A 5,844-nucleotide genomic window follows, 5' to 3' on the forward strand; every position below is an offset into this window, starting at 1 on the left:
ATGAAATTGAATGTGTCAGGCACACCTCTGTACCCCCCAGTGCTTTATAATATATGAGATCAATGAATGAAGACAGAACAAACAGACAATGACAGGTGCTTGGGAAGAGGGAAGAATACAAGCTCTCATGTTCAAAACATGATCCATCACGTATTGATTGCACTGTCTTGGGAAAATTAGTGAATGATGCTGGGTCTTTCTAGTCAGTGTATAAATCTAGCTGGGGAATATTTCTGGCCTTATTAGACAACCTTTTTCTAAACCTATTTTAAAATCTACCATTTCTGAGATCACTGATCCCTGTGCATAGTCACTGCGACCCATCGCCCCTGCTGGGAGTCCCACCTGGAAGCTGCTGGTGGACCTGACTTCCAAGGGAGCCAGCTGGAGCCAGAGGCCAAGGTGAGCAGAGGTGGCAGGAGTCGAGGCCGGAGTCTGTCTCTGACCACCGACAAAGGCGACAGGAAGCTCATCATGGGTGGCTTTTTATCAAATATTTTTTCTAGTCTTGTTTGGAACCCCAAGAAATGAAGATTTTAATTTTGAGATTGTATGGAGCAGGAAAAATGTAATTTTGTACAGATTGCAGGTTGGAGAAGTGGTTACTACTATTCCTACCATCAGATTTAATGTTGGGACAATAATATATGAGAACCTTAAATCCCAAGCCTGGGATTGAGGAGGACAGACAAGGCTCAGGCCATACTGGAGATGTCATTATTCAAACACGGATACAGTCGTTTCTATAGTAGATAGTTGTGACCGAACCAAACTGGCATTCCCACGTCAGAGTTAGTGGCTATGCTGGAGGAAGAGCTGAGAAAAGCCATTTTGGTGGTGTTTACAAATAAGCAGGGCATGCAGCAGGCCGTGACTCCGTTAGAGATGCAAATTCTCTTGAGTTACCAGCACTGAAGGACCCACAGTGACAGATATGCAAACCTTCAGCAACCCAAGTCACTGGCTTCAATGAGGCAATGAGATGGTTAGCTGGAACATTAAAGAACACATAATAGGGATGCCTGGGTGGCTCAGTGGTTGAGCATCTGTCTTCAGCTCAGGTAGTGATCCTGGGGTCCTGGGATCGAGTCCCACATCTGGATCCCGGCAGGGAGCCTGCTTCTCCTTCTGCCTGTGTCTCTGCCTCTCTCTGTGTATCTCTCATGAATAAATAAATAAAATCTTTAAAAAAAAAAAAAGAACATATAATAGCTCAGTCCCTGCTGGCATTCTGAATTGAAGACCACATCACATATCCCTTGGGAAATGTGTACTTCATGCTACTAAATATTAAAAGTGTGATTGTTGGCATATACTGAGCTGATTGCCATATGTGTAATAAATATAAAATATAACTATTCGGTTAGAAGGGTAATTCACCATTATTGAACCAACTGAATGTCTGTTCTGTGTAATGTAAAATCCGTCCTTGCTTTCTTGTGTTAAGTATATGTTCTATTTGTATGGAATTCTTAATTCCAATAGAGTCCTGTTAAAGACTCTATTCTTACCGAGGAAAAAACCCTCCTATTTTTTAATTAGTAGGTGTAGCTTGTTTGTATAAACACTAATAAATATGTTAACTAAAAAAAAAAAAACCCACTACCTTTTCTTTTATCTTTTGGTTTAACTTCATTATTTCATTATTCATCTAATGTGTATCATCAGTACAGTTCTCTGATATTTTGACAATGGTTTGAACTTGGGTAACCATGACAATAGAGATCACAATGATGCCAGAAGAATAAACTGGTTTTGAAGGAATGTCATGACTTGCACCTGTAGTAGTTAGGTAGGGCTGCCATAACAATGGACTGGCTTCTAACAAGAACAGTGTCCTGAACAAACCCATCCCTTCCTTTATCATCCCTTAGGTGTTTCATTTTTGAAAAAAAATTTTTTTTTTTACTTCCTAAAGGAACACACTGTTACTGTGTCCTTGTATCATAAAATATAAGGAAATAAAAAGAAAATGATTAGAGGTAAAATCTTAGTATATAATTTTGGTATACATGTTGGTATACCTTGGACATTTTGTGGAAAAATAATTAGAAGTAAAATTTTGGTATACATTTTGGTATGGATATATTTGTGAGAATCTTAAAGCATATGTTAAATCATATTTTACCTGAAATTGCACAATCTGCTTTTTTTTTTTTTTAAGATTTATTTATTTGAGAGAGAGAGGTGGGGGGAGAGGCAGAGGAAGAGAGAGAATCTCAAGCAGACTCCCTGCTTAGCACGGAGCCCATCATGGGGCTTAGTTTCACAACCCTGAGATCATGACCTGAGCTGAAACCAAGTCAGACACTTGACTGACTGAGCCCCATAGGGACCCTGCAAAACCTGCTTTTTAAATGGTTAATCTGTTGGAAACCTTCTATACCATTGCATGTCTACTGCAATGCCATTTTGAATAACCATATAGTAGTCCACTGTACAGGTAATTTATTATACCAACTTTATCTTGTTGGATATTTAGGGTGTTCCAATTCTTTTGCTATATTCAATTCTTTTCCGTAGCTATGCTTAGAGCTAAATATTTGTTCATGGTCACGATTCTTTTTTTTTTCTTTCATTCCTTTATTCTCCAAATACACATTGAGCACAAAGCCCTCGGGATCAAAAGTAGATGTGATCCAGTCCTGAACTTTAAGGTTCATGTGGTTCAGGGCAGGGAAACAGGGAAGCAGACCTAAATTTACAAGGCGAGCTCTACAATCTAATTCTCTAATTTCCAAGAACATTATATTGTGTCAAATTTAATTTAAAATTCCTATCTTCAACACTTTATAAAATATTGTGATAATTTCTTTAGTTTAATTTTTTTAAAAAAGATTTTATTTATTCATGAGAGACACAGAAAGAGGCAGAGACACAGGCAGAGGGAGAAGCAGGCTCCCTGAGGGGAGCCCAATGTGGGACTCCATCTCTGGACCTGGAATCATGACCTGAGCCAAAGGCAGATGCTCAACCTCTGAACCATCCAGGTGTCCTGGGTTAATTTTTAGAGATGAAATTGTGATCTACATTTTAAGATTTCAATCTGTGTTTCCCAGTTGGTCTTCAGAGAGGCTGCATCCCAGGAATGGTGTGGCGGAGCCTGAAGACCCTCCCCTGGCACCCATTCTTGGTCCTTTCTAGGAGCAACAGATACCCTCAAAGTATAACTGGGCACTCAGCTTTCCAGCTTTAGAGTAATGTCCCATGTCCCTTTGCAACTCAGTATGGCCGTGTAACCTTATTTTGCCATGTGGGATGTGTAAGAAAGGGTGAGTAAAACTTCTGCTTCCTTCCTGTAGAGATGCTTACTCAGGACAGTCTCTTGTCAATTCCTTTGTTAATGGCCGAGAAATGCTGACAACAGGGGCCGTCTTGGAAACGTGGGCTGGTGATGGCTAAACCAGCACAATCCCTGGATTGTCTCCCCCTGGATTGTCCTGTAAGGGAGAATTAAATTTCTATATTGTTTAAGCTCCTGGCCTGTTTTTCTTAGACCAGCTTAGCTGGCCCCAAACTCATATACACAGCATCTAAGACTATCTCTTAGCCTGTTGACACTTTGCCCAAGAATATATTCTTTTTTAATTTAAAGTTTCTTTCGCAGACAAAGAATTGTACCTTTTTTTATTTACATGGTTAATGGTTATGGAATTATGTTGAACTAATTAATTGTGATTTTAACAAGCAGTTCAGCAGTTTGCTTCCTGGTTGAACCCATGCTCCCAATTTAACCTGGGATTAACCTTTACTCCTCTTTCTCAACCTCATATCTAATCTGTCGGGAAATTCTTGGCTCCACTTTCCAAATAGATCTAGAATCTGACTATTTCTTGCCACTTCTACTACTACTACCTTGCTCTCAGCCCCCTTACCTACCATCTTTTCCCAAATGAGCAGGCAAAGTAATCCTTGAGAAGCCACTGAGTTCATGTCACTCTCCTGCTCGAACCCTCCAGCAGCTTGCCGTGGTACTCAGAGTAAGAGCCAATGTTCTCTGTTCCTGCCCTGATGGCTTCCTTGCTGGTCCTGAATGGGCTGGGCCCACCCTGAGCTGCAGCCATTTGCATTGGCTGTTCCCTGTGTCATTTATTCTTTGTCTAGATATAGCCATGGCTCACTCCCTTACCTCCTTTGGGTCTCTGTTGAAATGCTACCCTTCAGCAAAGCTCATTTTGACCCTGTTAATTACTGCAGCCACTCCATATCAGCTGCACAGTCCTGTTTTCTCTTCCTAGACTACAAATTTATCTCCCTATAGCACATGTCACCTCCTGAGGTGCTATGTACTAAACAGTTTACTTAATATGCTTATTGTTTATTCTCCATCTTCACTAGAATGTAAATGGTGCAAGGGTAAGGGTTTTGTTTATTTTCTTCACTGCTCCATGCCAAATGCATAGTACAATACCTGGCACATAGTAAATGTATTTGTTTCCTACTGCTGATGTAACAAATTGTCAAAATGTAGCAGCTTAAAACAACACACATTTATTAACTTACAGTTCAAAATCACAGTGTTGGCAGGGTCATGTTCCCTCTGCAGGTTTTAGGGAATAATATACCTCCTTGCTTTTTTTCACCTCTAAAGGCTGTGCCTATTCCCTGGCTCATGTTCCTATCTCATGACCAGCTCTGCTGGCATCACCTCATTGCCTTCCCTGAATCTGGCTTTCCTGCCCATCTAGGTCCCCTATAAGGGTCCTTGGGATTATACTGGGCCGACTGGAGCATTAGTCAACTTGGGCTGCCCAACAGCCAAACACCATAGAATAGGTGGCTCACACAACAGAACTGAACTTTCTCATAGTTCCAGAGGCTAGAAATCTGAGGTTAGGGTGCCAGCATGATGGGGTTCAGGAGAGAGCTATCTTTGTGGCTTGCAGATAGCTCACTTCTTGCTGTGTTCTCACTGGTAGAAAGAGAGGAAGAAGGGGAGCTAGAGAGAGAGAGAGAGAAAGCTCTCTGGTGTCTTTTATGAAGGCACTAATCCCTTCCTGAGATCCCCTCTCTCATGACCTCTTCTAAACCTAATTATCACCCAAAGACCTCATCTCCAAATACTATCACGTTAAGGGTTACGGCTTCCTTGTATGAATTTTGAGGGGACACAATTCAGTTCACAGCAACTAGATAATCCAAGACAATCTCTCTCTCTCTCTCTCTCTCTCTCTCTCTCTCTCTCAATCCTTAGTGATATCTGCTGTATGAATCCTTTTCATATTCATAGGTTCCAGGAATTAGAATGTGGGACATCTTTGTGGGCGCCATATAACTGCCTATCACAGTAAGTGATCAGTAAGTATTTGTTAAATGAGTGAATAAAGTCTTTGTAATATTAAATACATTTCTGGTTTAAGTCTGGTTGCTGTACATTTAGTCCTAGTATAGGCCAGACTGTCCTCACCTCTGGTGTTCTAGTGGCTAATTATTCCTTGGGGACATTGGTGTGACAGTGCCCTCCTCCTCCCTTGGTCTAGTGACACAGCCTCAGGTCAGCTCCCGTAAACTATTCCTTGTCAGATCTCCATCCACGGAGCTTCAGTCAGCTACCTGTAAAATATGAACTGATAATGGCTCTCCTCTCATTCTCTACTTCTGCTTTTTAGGCCTCTCGATGCTCTAAATATCTTGTAGCCTGTACCACAATCTTGTCTCTCAGTGCTCATCGGTCTCCTCTAACACCACCTATGTATGGGTCATGCTTCAAGGGCCCCTGGGCAGCCTCTCCCCCTCCTCTACGGGAAGCCGGGCTGAGTTTTGGCACTTCAGTGACCATAATTTGGAGGAGTAGGTTTTTTGAGAGCGAGTGGTCACAAGCTCAATCATTGTAGTCACTGCAGC

General features: G+C 41.5%; 1 pseudogene; it reads left to right on the top strand.

Annotated features, from left to right (window-relative positions):
* The first annotated feature begins 474 nt into the window (after nucleotides 1–474).
* LOC112918535 (ADP-ribosylation factor-like protein 1 pseudogene) lies at nucleotides 475–1,013 on the top strand (annotated as a pseudogene).
* Nucleotides 1,014–5,844: the final 4,831 nt, after the last annotated feature.

The sequence above is a fragment of the Vulpes vulpes genome, chromosome 9, assembly GCF_048418805.1.
Source record: "Vulpes vulpes isolate BD-2025 chromosome 9, VulVul3, whole genome shotgun sequence".
Lineage (NCBI taxonomy): Eukaryota > Metazoa > Chordata > Mammalia > Carnivora > Canidae > Vulpes > Vulpes vulpes.